General features: G+C 37.2%; 1 pseudogene; it reads left to right on the top strand.

Annotated features, from left to right (window-relative positions):
• LOC131370449 (NACHT, LRR and PYD domains-containing protein 3-like) overlaps positions 1 to 17,153 on the top strand; it is an 87,619-nt pseudogene that overhangs the window by 27,091 nt on the left and 43,375 nt on the right.

Here is a 17,153-nt window from a genome sequence, read left to right on the forward strand (position 1 = left end):
TTTGTTCAGTTATGCAGAACGTACACTCCTTGTTCCCCACACTGACTATCTGGCTCACAAACTTTTTGCAAGGAAACATTTCCAGTCTTGCGTGAGAACTCTAACATCACGTGTGATCTTGCGTTATTTCCTTATTATTTCTTGCGTATGTTCGGTTGTGAAACTCAGTTTTTGGACCAGACAGAGTTGTCGGGGATTCTTCCTATTGTGAAGTGATGCAGCGTGAAACCTCCTGACTCCGATCCATCGCGCAGTGTGAACACAGCAGCAACTGAATGCTACCACAGATAGTATGCATCGGTATGTGCATACACTAATGAAGAACTGGCCTCCCATCAAAACTCATCGAGTTTAAAATATAATTTAAAAGCATAAAACATCACAGGTTTTACTAGCAAACCGAGGAGTAGCAAACCAAACCGACATGTTAAACAAAATAAAAAGTGTTTGTTTAATTTCACACATAAGTGTGTGATTAATCGCAGTTAATCACACAAAAAAGGTGCGATCAATCACAATTAAAAAATGTAATCTTTTGACAGCCCTAGTTATAACATTAAACTGGATAAAATTCTACAGACATCAGTGGACCTGATCTAACTGTTGTATAATATGGTTTTCATGGTTTGTGTGATTTCTCTGTTTTATGTTTGTTTATGTTTTAATATTTTTATACCTTTATAGAATACATTCACTGACCATTTTATTAGGAATAGCTGTTCATCTGCACAACTGTGCCGTTATCTAATCAGCCAATCATCTGGCAGCAGCACAATGTAAATAATCATGCAGATAGAGCTGAAGTTAATGTTCACAACATCAGAATAAAGAACTTTAACTGTGGCATGGTTGTTGGTGTCAGATGGACTGGTTCAAGTATTTCAGAAACTACTGATCTCTGGATTTTCACACACAACAGTCTCTAGAGTTTACACAGAAATGTTCTATCTCTAAAGTTTAATCTGTCACAGTCTTGGTGTAATTTTAGGAGCAGTTCCCTTTGTTCTTGTGCTTTAGCAGGAAAATCAAAGATATTTCTAAACATAAAAGATTTCCAAGGACTGAGTCTCCTCACATCTTTCCAGAGCTCTGTTGTCCATTTCAGTGTTCTCCCAGTCAGTAAGACAAATCGATCTAGAACTTCCTCAGTGTGCAGCAGTTACACAGCACATGTGTGTTTCATAGGAATTTAGCAAATAAACTGAAACATCATCTGCAGTATCCATTAACATTATAATGGCTTTAGTTGCAAAGTTTGCCCTGTCAAATTGTAGGTGTTGTGTGACAGGGCAGACCTAGCCAGGGTTGGAAAGTGGCAATGACTTAAATGAATAAATCCAAATTGAATATAATACAAAATGTATAGACATACAAATTTGAGATCTGGATCATAACCTCCTTTGCTGTGAATGCTTTTGTGGAGTATAAAGTGTCTGATTAGGTGAGGTCTGAGTATTTCAGGATTATGATCATTTATTTGACTTGCATGTTGTTAAAGATTTTTGTGAAAATTTATATTGTGTCATTTTTCTAGGGCATTACTACAAACATTTCGTCCAAGCTTCTAACTTCCTAAACCAAAGTATTATTGTTTGCTTAGTCTGATCTGTTTTCTTTTAACAATTTCATTTGATTTAGGACAACAGCTGTTACAGAACATATACAGTAGTGTGTGTTTCAGCCAGTACAATAAATGGTAAGGCACATGTTTAAATAAAAATAACCAACAGACACAATATACCAAGTGTGTGCTATGTGGCCAGTTTGAAGCAGTTTTCTAATGAAACTATGAGTTTTCTTAATAAGAATTTCCACATTATCTTCTGAGAAGGGCCAAACTGGCAACAACTTGACCAACAATCATTATGCTTCTACCATCTATTTTTGATTCAAAAGATCTTTCTAAAGTTCTGGCTTTCAGTGTTACTCCTTGTGTTCAGTGTCTGAATATTGTGAGGTGGTGCCTTGGCAGGAATCTTGTTCTTACTGGCTGTTAGCTGCCTACTGCTGTCAGCTGGATAATGACCACAACTTCAACAGGATCCTCTGAAGGGAACACTGCCTCTCCTCTGAATATCAGAAGAAATGCTGAGTGTTTTATGATTGTATGGACGTTTGATCTCAAAGAAAACATGGTGGCATCCAGATTGATGTCCCAGTTGTTTTGCTTGTCTTTACCGAAGTTTTAGGCACTTTTAGGCACTGCAACATACCTTCATATTTACTAACTTAATAAACTTGCTTACATATAAAATAACTTAAAACAACTACACTTGATGTTATTTGTCTTTTCATTGAGGCTGTTTGTGGATGATAATCAGCTGCCACACTTCATTCAGTGAAGCTTTTGGTTGTGCTTTAAAAACAAGTATTTATATTAATCAAATATAAATATATCAGAACAGTAGTTATAGAAATGACATGCAAAAAATAGAAAAAAAGGACATACAATTCTACAAAAAAATCACCTGAACACTTAAAACCAGTCATGAAACATGAACAAACAGAATAAAACATTTCCTAAAGCACTTTTTCACAAATTCTTGTCCTTGTGGTCAGAGGGGGTGTGTTTGGGACAGACATGTCTGTATATTATTAAACAGATTTGTCTTTCAGCTGCAGATTTGCAGGTTTTTAAAGGAAAGGCTTCAACACACTTTTATATGCAGTATGTAACTGTAAAACTGAACTAGAAGCCATGTATATGTATACTGAATTCTTATTAAAAATCTACAAAGTTTTAGGTATGTTTATACATATGTGTGTTATTTAATAATTCAAAAGTGTATGTGCGTATAACCTGTACATAATTGGGCTTGGACCATCCATAAACTGTAAATGATCAACCCTCAATCACTTCTGAATTACATTGAGCAAGTGGACAAAACAGATTTATCTATAAAAAAATTGCTATGTTTGTTGTTATGGAAACAAGTTTAAAAAGCTGCCTCTGTGATCTAGCCTCTGTGATCAATGTCAAAATGTTTGAGATTACCAATCAAATTTTATGTCAAATTTACTGTTCACAGAAGCTGCAGTAAGAGTGTGTACAATTTTGAGGTGAGATGTAAACAAAGTAGCTAAAGTTTGACATTTGGCAAACATTTTATGATAGACATGTTAAACGACACAACAATAATATCCAAGGATGCAAACATTCATGTGATTCTTTTAATGTAAACCGTTATTGTCACTGTAACAAGACAAGAAACATTAACAAAGCCATTTTTAATAATATTAGACTTTACAGGAAGTTTTGAAGCTCCTTGCCAAGAGCATAAAAGATCCATGAAATTCAGAGTCTGTGGTGTCTGGGTGTCTGAATGAGCAGATGCACACACTGAATTAAATAATATGTGGTCAGTCAGATTTAATAGAATTAGAAAACAATAAATAAATAATAAAAAATAACATTGTTAAGTTTCTAATTAAAACATAATCACATTGCTTACAGTAAACTTATTTTTAACATATATCTGTCCTAGCCCAGATAGTAAAAAACCCTGGACTGGCGCAACACTACTGCAAAAGAGAGTTGTGACATGCCTTTCTCTGTAAATTTAATTTAATTGAATTAAATAATTAAATCTTTTCATATCACTTCACAGTGTTCTACTCTATGGCAAGCTGACCAATCCACAACACAAACATCTTTCAGTGGATCTAATTTGAAATGTCTATTTTATAATGAATCGAATCAAAATCTGCTACTGGATGAATTATAATGACACAGTGATTATGAAGAGCAATTAATTCAGAATTCCACTGTAAAATAGACTGATCTGTACTGGGAACCAGGGGAATTTATAGTATTTGAAAACATCAGGGGCTAATTAGGGAGAGGGGCTAAGCAAGAATAATAGAATAATATTGTTTAATAATAAACACAAATCAACACAAATAGTATGCAAATTTATAAAATTTTATTCAATCTCATATGTTTTCTGACTCCTCCCATCATCAGATATGCCATGCAATATTCTTTCTTTTACAGATTGTCTGTGAAGCAGTGTCATGTAGATCCTTTTGTATTATTATTATCTTACAATAATCTACATTTTATTACACCTCTTATTTCATTCCTCATTTATGCTGCCACTACTATATGTATTATTCTTTGTTTCTTTCTTCTTCTTTTTTTTACAGCCTCTCTTCTCTTCTCTTATTGTTCTCTCATCTCTCATTCTCTCACCTATCTTGCTGCTTGTATCTCGTCTACTTTCTATCCTCTTTCTTTGAGGGTGGAATCATCAGAAAGTATCTCCGAGACTTGAGCAAAATAGTCACTTCCCATACTAGTATTTATAGTGCTGAGAATTCCTTTATCAATAGACAGAACAGCTGAATGATGGAGTCTGTTCTGGTCCTTTCTAGTACTTTAACAGATTATATTTTATTTAGATCTATCTTTAGGATTATTTAATTTAATGCTTTTGTACGTCTTTGGTATGGAATAATATTCTAAAGGGTCCTATATGTCATGGTTTTCAGAATCAAAGACAGTGGGCCTCCTCTTTGACACAACATACATTTAGCCGACTTTTATCAACTGTGTTAACATTAAATATTAAATTTATCTGAATAATAAGAACGTTGTGTTTTCTGACCATTTGTTTTATTGCTGTCACGCTCAAGGGCTGTAAGGTATTTTAGTCACGTGGTGTGTGTGTGTATAGGTGTGTACCTATATATCTATATGTACCTAAATTCATTTAATTAACTAATACAGAGTGATTCGAAGTAAACATCCGGGATACCCACAAAGAGTAAAGGAGCCAGACTCTACGAGAACTCAATCCTGACCAATCACAACACAGTTGTGAACTAATGGAGGCGGGGCTTCACTTATTATTGGTATTGTATAGTGAAGCATGGTGTCAGTCAGAGGAGCAGCACGGTGGAGTTTTCAGTTCAAAGTTATTTTTGCTGCTTTTTCTTGATACAAAATCAAATTAAATGACAGTGTAACTTGTTTAATAATCTGATATTATAGGAGACAAGAAACTGTTTGCTTTTAACAGACTTATTTTTCATTAGCAAATTCACCCATGATTTAAGATAACAGCACAATCAAACCAACTGCAGTAGAAACTCATGAGAGCAGCTCTTACTTTTACCAAATATTTATTTTCAGTTTTGGAATATAAGATGGCTCTATGTGTTAGACAGTGCTGTAACTACTTTCATGTGTTATTGAAAGAACCACTCAAGATATTTAATTTACAAATATACTTGTGCATTCACCAATAGTATTCACCAATAAAAGGCTCATATAAGTTTTTTAAGGATCAACCACTAAATGACTAATCAGAATCCTCTTTTAACTTTACATATGTAAGTTCCGGGGTTCTGTTAAGCTATATTTTCTTGTCGATTATTCTGTCATGATACTTATATATTTGTATATCGATTTTTCAACATCAAACCTACACTAGATGGAATGTGGTGAATTATGGTTATTTACAGCATTTCTGGGGCAGGGCACTGGAAAATAAATTTAAGGCTAAATTTGGGCAGTGGTTCCTTGTGGTATCTGGGCGAAATCTCCAGGCCAAATTTGGATGAAATTTGGGCCAGAATTATTGTTATCTAGAATGTGGTCCTTATTTACTAACCAGGTGTAAGCATAGTTTTGTGTAAAACTGATTCAAAGCATTAACTCATTCCTGTTCGACATATCACCTATAATGACTCCTATTTCCTGAAGTGAAAGAGTTTCCCCTTCAGCCTCCACTCCACTTTGTGGATCATTTGGAAAAGAAAAAACAAAAATCTTTAAGTCAGTGTTAAATTTTGAAAATATCTCAGCATGCTCTGCCCTGGGATGACCATTTGTTTATGACCTTATGAGCTTATCTTATAAACGTGATATCCCTTGTTTTGACCTAGAAGTTCTTTCTGTTTCGATAAATATGTGCCAAACACAGACACTCCGTGACAGTTTTTTTTCCCATAACCCTTTTCATAATAAACTCGCCAAACTGCTAGTGGACATGTCAACCACATGGTAAGTGATTATTATAAATTACTTTATATAAGAAGAATGCGGATATGTTATAAAATCAGATGTAAGGAATAAGTGATGCATGAGGAACTAGGACAAACTTATCTTTAAAAAACAGGTTTTGATCAGCTACATATGCCTTTCAGTTTCCTCTCTTCAGTTTCTCATGGACAAAACATTCAGAATGTTTGGGGAATACAGTTTTATCAGTGTGAAACAAACATAATGTGTTTATAAAATATATTTAGTTGCATTTTTCTCAGTTGTGGGACTGCAACCTCTTCCTGAAAGTAAGGTTAATCTAGCCTTATGAAAATAGTTAGAGTTTATAATGTTTTGTTAGTCTTTAATGTAGGTTAATTATTTATTTAGTTATTTATTCATTCATTTATTTGCTTAATTATTTACTTTATTTTAAATTATGCTGTTTGCATGACTTTTAACTTGCTGCTATTATCTTATCCTTTTTATGCATTTAAGTATTTGTGTGTGTGCACTAAAAAAAGAGACAAACAAAACCTGTACATACCTGCATACTTTGTGTACTGGACTATTCTTATACTGTGAATGCTCAACACTAGAATTTAGTATAATCACATATGAATTAGAGTGAAGGTGAACAAAGGAATTGTATTTTTAAGAAACATAGTTGAATATTCAGAAAAGTTACACACATACACACACACACAAAAAAAAATATTTAACTGCATAAAAAAATAATAATATAAATTATAAGATAAAATAAAATAATATTAAGTAAATAATTAGGCAAATAAACTAACTAATAAATATGTGAATAAATAAACAATTGACCTATTGTAGTACCATCGCTTCCACACATCACATTCAATCAAACAAACAAATCACCCTCCAAAAGTTACAATATTAGGACCTTAAAGACAGAATTATTAGAATTATGAAAACATCTGTTTAAAACTGACTCACTCCATATCTTTTCCTTCTGATGACAGGCTGACCAATCCACAACATGCACAAACATCTTTCAGAGGATCTAATGCAAGAAAAATTACTAACAAAATAACTATCAACTACCAGTTTGAAATACAAATCTGATACCGTCTGAATTATTTTGACACATATTCAAAATTCTACCATGAAACTGATTGATATTTAAAGAGTATGCCATTATGAATTGATCTGAATTGGTTTGATCAACTACCAAATTTAACTGTTCATTTTATAATAGAAAAACTGTATCCTGGTCCAACTGTATTGACAGATATAGGGACTTTGAAGAGGAATAACATTACATTGCTTTCAGGAAGAACGCTTGGTTTAATTGCAGTGTGTAATTAATAGTGTGTCAATAGACTTTAAATCAGGTGCTGTATGGAGAGAAAGCAGAACCTGAATCTAAATTTGTAAGGCTTCTGGGAATAGCCATTAAAAAAACAGAGCAATTCAAAGTAAATCCTAATATCCATAAAAAGTAAAGGAGCCAGGCTTTAATACTGTAGAACTCCATTCTGGTAAATCATTAGAAAATCCAGCCGTTTTAACATAATAGTTCAGTCAAGCCAACAGCAGTAGAAACTCTTGAGAGCATCTCTTTCCAAATATTCCTTTCAAGTTTTGGTACATAGGATGATTTTACTTTTTTTTTTTACTTAAAACACAGATTTAAAATGGATTTATTTGGTTAGATTAGGGAAGTTATCAGGCTGGTGTGTGAGACAGTGCTGTATCAACTTCATTTTATTGAACAAGGTACTTGAGATACTTTGTACATAACGACTGTTGTATGAACTTATACAGGGCTCCAGACTAACTCTTAAAAACTACACTCAACACTGTAAATGTAATAACACAAAACGAGTTTACATATTTAATGTGGGATTTATCTTTTACTATGCTGTTGTAGACATGTGAACTGCTCATTAAGAGTCTCTCAACTCATTTGTCACAATGAACCCCATTAGAAATATGATTGTCCCTCTTGCACTAAGCATACAAAACTGATGTTATATACACTGATCTGGCATAACATTTTGACCACCTGCCTAATATTGTGTTGGTCCCCCTTTTGCTGCCTAAACAGTCCTTGACCCGTTGAAGCATGAACTCCACTAGATCCCTGAAGGTGTGCTGTGGTATCTGGCACCAAGATGTTAGCAGCAGATCCTTTAAGTTGTGAGGTGGAGCCTCCATGGATCAGACTTGTTTGTCCAGCACATCCCACAGATGCTCAATTGGATTGAGATCTGGGGAAATTTGAGGCCAAATCAACACCTCAAATTGGTTGTTTTACTTATCAAGCCATTCCTGAACCACTTTTGCTTTGTGGTATGGCGCATTATCCTGCTGAAAGAGACCACAGCCATCAGGGAATACCGTTTCAATGAAAGGGTGTACATGGTCTGCAACAATGCTTAGGTAGGTGGTATGTGTCAAAGTAACATCCACATGGATGCCAGGACCCAAGATTTCCCAGAAGAACATTGACCAAAGCATGGCACTGTCTCCGCAGGCTTGTCTTTCTCCCACACTGCATCCTGGTGCCATGTGTTCTCCAGGTCAACGATGCACACACACCCGGCCATCCACGTGATGTAAAAGAAAATGTGATTCATCAGACCAGGCCACCTTTTTCCATTATTCCGTGGTCCAGTTCTGACACTTGACTTCACATCAACTTTGATGACAAAATGTTGACTTGCTGCCTAATATTTTTCACCTACTAACAGGTGCCATGATGAGGAGATAATCAATGTTCTTCACTTCACCTGTCAGTGGTCATAATGTTATGTCTGATCTGTGTACATTTTCTGTTATGACATTGCGATCAGTGCATTAATATTCTGTGGTAATCAGTATTTATATGAAAATCACAGCTACAGGGCTTCATGGCAGGTGCTAATGCTAATTAACCCAAGCTATAGCTGCACTCAACAAAGTTTATTTACTCAACTAAATCTCATAGGAAACATACTTCTATCACATTATCACAAGGATTAACACTAAGAACATACATCCTAATTTAATTTGCACATTTTGTGTGTTTTCTAGGAGTGTGATCTATTCCAGCAGAAGTGATCAGAATCTTCAGGACTCAGCTGTGTGTTTGTGAAAACTTTACTAATATTCAGAGATGGAGACTCCTGATCTGGACACAGTTAATATTTCCCCAGCCTCAAAAAACTGGTAATCTACAGTATTCTTGTTTTGTAGTCATATAAATATATATAGTCAAATATTCATGTCTAAATAATTTAGTGTGTACATATGAAAGGAATAATTTTACCAAAGGTTGTAATATTAATGGAAGTCTTAGTCACTACTTCTGAGTAAAATGAATTCCTTGTTATATTTACAAGTTAGTTAAAAACAGTAAAGTCTGTATATAAAAGAGTAAAGGACTGTGTATAATGTACAGTAAACTCCAGGGAAAGAGATCAGAATCACCAGCATCCAGCTGTATCTCCATGAAGAGTGATCAGTCTATGGGTCATCCTCCTGCTTTTAAAGATGGAGAGTCCTCAATCCTACACAGGTAACATCTCCTCACTGTTAACTCCACTGCTACAGTCACACTTAAAAGGAAATTAAACTAGATAAACAGGGTGGCAAAAAAAACTAAAACTTCATGACTGTGCTATACAGTCATTAGCAGAAGTCATACAGAAAGATAATAAAAGTATCTACAGTATCTACTACTTTAAAATGTATTTTGATATTATGAATTACAAGTTGCTGCCTCGCAGCTTCAGGGTCCCCAAGATTTCTATACGGTATCAGTATTTGTGTCTGTTTAGAATACAATACCTGTACATTAGTTAAGCCAAAAGGTTAGACTATAGTGTTTCAGTGATGTAAATGATTAGCCACAATTTTTCTTCACAGTGCTCTACAAAAGGCAGGAGACAGAACAGAAATGAAGATCACAGATACAGGGTAAGATCAAACCAACATGACATGCTGGTGTTATAAACCTCTCTGCTGTTAGTAACTACAGAGTGATTAGATTATAGAAAACATACAGTAGATGAAGACAAACACATAGTGAGAACTTCATAAATAACTATCTGTGGTAACCAGTCAGAAAAAAGTGATCTTAAAGTCTAATAATTGAAGCCCATGTCTCACCACATCTTCCTGCTTCACCATATCACAGGAACCACCCAGAATCTGCTGCTGTAAATGAAGTCCAGAAAAAGTTCAGATTAAATCTGATGAAGAAGTTTCAGTGTTTGAATGGAGTGATGATAAACCTGGGAACCCAAACACTCCTGAATGAGATCTACACAGAGCTCTACATCACAGAGGGAGACAGTGGAGAAGTCAATAATGAACATGAGGTGAGACAGATGGAGGCAGCATCCAGGAGAACAACAACAGAGGAAACACCAATCAAATGCAATGACATCTTTAAGCCTTTATTTGAACAAGACAAACCCATCAGATCTGTGCTGACAAAGGGAGTCGCTGGCATCGGAAAAACAGTCTCTGTGCAGAAGTTCATTCTGGACTGGGCTGAAGGGAAAGCCAATCAGGACGTCCACCTCATATTTCCACTTCCTTTCAGAGAGCTGAATTTGATGAAGGACCAGAAACTGAGTCTGATGGAGCTCCTTCATGTCTGTTTTAAGGAAACTAAAGAAACAGAAATGTCCAGTTTGGAGAAGGTTCTGTTCATTTTTGACGGATTGGACGAGTGTCGTTTTCCTCTAGATTTCCAGAAGACAAGAAGCAGGAGAGTGATGAAGAAATGCTTCTTAAACTGGGACAACTGGCTTTTCAGCAGCTGAAGAAAGGGAACCTGATCTTCTATGAGGAAGATCTGAGAGAGTGTGGCATTGATGTGAGAGAAGCAGCAGTGTACTCAGGTGTGTGTACACAGATCTTCAGAGAGGAGTTTGGGCTTCACCAGAGTAAAGTGTACTGCTTTGTTCATCTGAGCATTCAAGAGCATCTCGCAGCTCTGTATGTGCACCTGACCTTCATTAAGGAGAAAATAAATGTTCTGAAACAGAATCAGGGCTCTGAGCAGAATATAGAAGAAATGACATTCTCAGATGTACACAAGAGTGCTATAGATAAGACTTTTGAAAATCATACTGGACATCTGGCTCTATTCCTTCGCTTTCTTCTGGGTCTCTCTCTAGAGTCCAATCAGAAACTCTTACATGCTTTAGTAACACAGACAGGAAGTAGCCCCCAGACCATAGAGGAAACAGTTCAGTACATTAAGAAGAAGATCAGTGAAGATCTTCCTACAGAGAAATCCATCAATCTGTTCCACTGTCTGAATGAACTGGGTGATAATTCTCTAGTGGAGGAAATCCAACACTACCTGAAATCTGGAAAACAAAGTGACCTCTCTTCTTCACAGTGGTCTGCTCTGGTGTTTGTGTTACTGACCTCAGCACAGGAGCTGGAAGAATTTGACCTGAGTAAATATTTCAGTACAGATAAGATAACAGAAACTGTTGTTCTGAAGATGATGCCTGTGATTGCAGCATCCAGAAAAGCAATGTAAGTAAATCTGAATATAACTGTTCTACTGTTACAGTGTTAGAAAGAGAGAAACTGAAAACACTAATATGGACTTGTTAATTGCAGTAATGCAAAATTGTAATCCCAAAACAGTTTTTATTTATTATAATATAATATATATTATAATAATATAATAGTGATATTGTTGTTATTGTTGTTGATATTTTATTATTTTTTAACACCAACACACACGAAGTAATACAACACATATTTTGAGGGAAAAACCACACTGGACTGTTTTATGTTGTTTGTCCTTGAATGTAACTGTAGAGCTGTGTGTGTGTGTGTGTGTGTGTGTGTGTGTGTGTGAAGGAAGACTCGAGAGGCAGGTGGAATTTCAGCAGAGCTCCAGGCTCATGATTATTTTTCACTATTGTTATGACTCAGTCTAGGGTTAGGCTGCTCTGTGTGATTAATAAGGATTAAATGAACTGATACCTTTATAATGAGATAAGGAAAAACAGACACTTGAGAGGATTACCACAAAAAGTGTTGGTATATTGTGAATAAGTAAGCAATTATATATAATAATATATAACAGTGTCTCTTCAGGGTGAACCTAGACCAAAATAATAAACCTAATTCTAGGATATTCTAGAATATTAGATTCTAATAGTTTTAGCAGCTTTCATACCTGAAATAAAAGCAACAACATCAACAATAATAAATACAATGGAACTTACCTAACTCCCTGCACATTAACAGAGGAAAAAGAACCCTTGGAAGAAGTGAGAAGGAAGAAATCTTGAGAGTAACCAGACTGAAGGGAATGAAGGGAACCTCATCCTCATCTGGGTGACATCAGAGACTGATTATAAATCATTATAAACACCAGAGAGTGTGATTATAAATCATTATAAACACCAGAGAGTGTGATTATAAATCATTATAAACACCAGAGAGTGTGATTATAAATCATTATAAACACCAGAGAGTAATCTAGCCATGGGGGTCACAGTCCAGTGACTTCTGTGCCGGTCTCAAGCCCGGATAAATAGAGAGGGTTGCGTCAGGATGGGCATCCGGCGTAAAACATTGCCAAATTTAACCATGCGAATCATCAGTACTCTAAATTTCATACCGGATCGGCCAAGGCCCGGGTTAACAACGACCGGCATCAGCGCCGTTGATCTACAGGGCGCTGGTGGAAGTTGGGCTACTGTTGGTCGAAGAACTAGAGGAGGAAGGAGGGTGCGTAGACAGAGAGAGAAGAGGAAAGGTAAGAGTGTAGGACTGAGAATAGGAACTCTGAATGTTGGTACTATGACAGGGAAAGGTAGAGAGCTGGCTGATATGATGGAGAGAAGGAAGGTGGATATACTGTGTGTACAGGAGACCAGGGGGAAGGGTAGCAAGGCTCGTAGTATAGGAGCAGGATTCAAGCTGTTTTATTATGGTATGGATAGTAAGAGAAATGGGGTAGGTGTGGTCCTGAAGGAGGAGTTTGTGAGGAATGTTCTGGAGGTGATGAGAGTGTCAGACAGGGTGATGAGTCTGAAGTTGGAGGTTGAAGGGGTGATGTTGAATGTTGTTAGTGGTTATGCCCCACAGGTAGGTTGTGAGTTAGAGGAGAAAGAGAGATTCTGGAGTGAATTAGATGAAGTGATAGAGATGGTCCCACAGGTGAGAGAGTGGTGATAGGAGCAGATTTTAGTGGACATGTTGGTGAGGGGAACACAGGTGATGAGGAGGTGATGGGCAAGTTTGGAGTTAAGGAAAGGAACCTTGAAGGACAGATGGTAGTGGACTTTGCTAGGAGGATGGACATGGCTGTGGTTAACACTTATTTTCAGAAGAGGGAGGAGCATAGAGTGACTTACAAGAGTGGAGGTAGGAGCACACAGGTAGACTACATCTATGTAGAAGAGGCAATCTGAAAGAGATTAGTGACTGTAAAGTGGTAGTGGGAGAGAGTGTAGCCAGACAGAATAGGATGGTGGTGTGTAGGATGAATCTGATGGTCTGTAAGAAAAAGAGGTCAAAGATAGAGATGGAGAAAAAAACCAAGTGGTGGAAGCTGAAAAATGTTGTAAGGAATTTAGACAGAAGTTGAGGCAGGCTCTGGGTGGTCAGGTAGTGCTGCCAGATGACTGGGAAACTACAGCAGAAGTGATCAGGGAGGCAGGAAGAAAGGTGCTGGGTGTGTCATCTGGAAGGAGGAAAGAAGATAAGGAAACTTGGTGGTGGAATGAGGAAGTTCAGGAGAGTATTCAGAGGAAGAGGTTAGCCAAGAAGAAGTGGGACATGGACGGGACTGAAGAGAAAAGACAGGAATACAAGGACTTACAGTGCAGAGTGAAGAGGGAGGGGTCTAAGGCCAAGCAGAAGGCGTATGATGAGTTGTACACTAGGTTAGACACTAGAGAAGGACTTGTACAGGTTAGATAGGCAGAGGGATCGAGATGGGAAGGATGTGCGGCAAGTTAGAGTTATTAAGGACAGAGATGGAAAGGTGCTCACAAGTGAGGAGAGTGTACAGAGGAGATGGAAGGAGTACTTTGAAGAGCTGATGAATGAGGAAAATGAGAGGGAAAAAGAGTAGAAGGGGTAAACTCTGTGGAACAGAAAGTAGATAAGATTAGAAAGGATGAAGTCAGGAAGGCTTTGAAGAGGATAAAAAGTGGAAAGGCAGTTGGTCCTGACGACATCCTGGTGGAGGTCTGGAAGTGTCTAGGAGAGGCGGCAGTGGAATTTTTAACTAGTTTGTTAAACAGTGAGAAGATGCCTGAGGAATGGAGAAGAAGTGTATTAGTGCCGATCTTTAAGAATAAGGGTGATGTGCAGAGTTGCAGCAACTATAGGGGGATAAAGTTGATGAGCCATACAATGAAGCTCTGGGAAAGAGTAGTGAAAGCTAGGTTAAGGAAGGTAGTGGAAATTTGTGAGCAGCAGTATGGCTTCATGCCCAGAAAGAGTACAATAGATGCAATTTTTGCTCTGAGAATTTTGATGGAGAATTATATTGTACTGTATGAAATCTCTCCTGGGTAGAAGGGTAGAGATTATTATTTTGGAGGAAGGGAATTTGTGTGTAGCAGTTTGTACCGCTCTTTTGATAGATTCAGTCACTCTTTCCTGTTGTGATCCTAGGTCATTAGTACCAGTGTGAATAATGATGTTGCTTGGCTTCTTGTAGATGGTCCTGGTGATAAGCTCAAGTGCTTTTCTGGTCCTTGGACACCACAGTTTAGTGACAGGGAAGAGCTATTCTTCATCTAGGAATTTTTCATTTGAGTCTATTAATAGGACAAAGTCTACATCCGTGTATGTGTGTGTTCTTGTGGGACATTTTTCTGTTTTCACATCAGATGTATGTGGTTTGTCTGGGGTCTTGGTGGCTCTGTCTGTGGTTTTGGTGGTTCTGGCTGGGGTTTTGCTGGTTCTGTCTGGGGATTTGGTGGTTCTGTCTGGGGATTTGGTGTTTTAGTCTGGGGTTTTGGTGGTTCTGTCTGGGGTTATGGTGGTTCAGTCTTGGGTTTTGGTGGTTCTGTCTGGAGTTTTGGTGGTTCTGTCTTGGGTTTTGGTGGTTCTGTCTTGGGTTTTGGTGGTTCTGTCTGGGATCTTGGTGGTTCTGTTTGGGGTTTTGGTGGTTCAGTCTGGTATCTTGGTGGTTCAGTCTGGGGTTTTGGTGGTTCAGTCTGGTGTCTTGGTGATTCAGTTAGCTGCTCTCTCAGGGCATTTATTGTTTGATCCCTGATGTAGAGCTCTCCTCTTATGGTATTAAGGTCAATTCTCAGAGTGTCTTTGTCTTCTTATATCTTCTTAAGCTCTACTTTCAGTTCTAGCATTGCAGTGTTGAACTCAGTTTTTATAAGGCTACTGATAAGGTTGTGTAAGATTGGAGAGTACCATCTCTTTGAGCTTTATCAGCTCCACCTCTTGTAGAGAAAGGGTCTCTCTGATTTCTTCAGCTGTCTGGTTTGTTCCAGTCTGTGTGTGTGGTGAGGGCTCCTCCCCCTCCTCCTCTTCTTGCTTCTCCTCCAAGTTCAAGTCAACACTGCTGCCTCTCCCTGTCCTCTTCCCCTCCCCCTCACTGTGTCCATGTCTTCTGCCCCTCCCCCTCACTGTGTGTATCTGTCTTCTGCCCCTCCCCCTCACTGTGTGTATCTGTCTTCTGCCCCTCCCCCTCACTGTGTGTAGCTGTGGGGTTGAGCTTTCTTGTTATTGCATCAGCCATGGCTCACACTTTGTTGCTAGCTTTGTTAGCTGTGTTAGCAGTGAAAGAAGCTGAAATTTAATATTTTTAGGTTTCTGTTTTCTGCAGGAGATATAAACAGAAAGTGTCTCATTCACTTGTTTTTTATTTTCTCTGTTTTAACTGTCTTCTTACTCTGCACCTGCTCCTCTTCTGTTAGCCTGTTAGCTGATGATTAGATCTTAAATATTGCAGTTTTCTCCTTGAAGTAAAAGTAAGTGTTGTCCAAAATAGTAATCCTTTGGTTATGTCTGGTCTGTCAGTTCAGTAGAGCTTTATTGGCATGAATGTAAAATCCCACTGTTGCCAGAGCAGAGATAGATGTGTGCATGTAAACATTACAAATTTATTTAACAACAAAAACACCAATAATTTGAAAAAAGAGCAAAACAAACTGGGATAAAAAGCATAACAAGTAAACAAACAAAACTGACAAGGCAAGAGTTGAGTTTCTTTTCTTTTTTTCTGTATTGCTCAGTGTTAATTATACCTTGTAATAATAAAAATCTGTTGAAATTGTGTCATTGTGTCTCTCTACAGCTTGTGTAAGTGTGGTATCTCAGATGAAGGCTGTGCTGCTCTGACTTCAGCTCTGAGATCAAACCTCTCACACCTGAGAGACCTCAATCTGTCTGATAATAATCTAGGAGACTCAGGAGTGAAGAGTCTCTCTGCTGTACTGGAGAATCCTCACTGTAAACTGGAGAAACTGGGGTAAGATCATATTTTAAAACATTAATGATAAATCATGGTCTAATCTTCATCCAGGTCATAATAATAGATAAAGATAAAATTCTGTATAAATAAAACACAGTCACAGTTGTTCTTGTCAATACTGAATAAACCATTTACACTTTCACAGTCTGGGTTTAAAAAATACACCAATGATCTAACAACTTCTCCAAAAACTAATTAGAGTCTGATCCTGTTTTAGGTCTGATTACTGACAGTCTGATCTTCTCAAGAAATATCTGTTCATGTGAACGCTGATTAAAAACAGAGATTTTGTAGAGATGTGAAGCAGTGAAAAGTTACTGAAAACATTTCAAATTAAAGTTTATTGGTCACAAACACAACCATACAATATGCAGTGAAACTCTTTTCAACTGTCCCTGACATAAAAATAGAATAAAATATGTATATATAAAAATTAAAATAGAAAATAGAATAAAATAGTACACAGTGACTATAGTGAATAAAGTGCAGATGTGAGCAGTTAGTGCACATAATTAATAATCTGACATTGTAGCTGAGGACTGAGGAGAGGAAACTACCAGACTAACACTTATCTCTGTGTTAATGAGGAGGATGTGAATGTGGATTTAGTTGAATGACCACATCCTGTTTTCCAGATCTAATTTACTACAGATTTGATCGATCATGTTAGCGTGTTAACTGCTAAAAGAATGCTTGATGATCTCTTCTCATTTCTAAACTCTT

This window comes from Hemibagrus wyckioides, linkage group LG19, assembly GCF_019097595.1.
Source record: "Hemibagrus wyckioides isolate EC202008001 linkage group LG19, SWU_Hwy_1.0, whole genome shotgun sequence".
In the NCBI taxonomy this organism is placed as follows: domain Eukaryota; kingdom Metazoa; phylum Chordata; class Actinopteri; order Siluriformes; family Bagridae; genus Hemibagrus; species Hemibagrus wyckioides.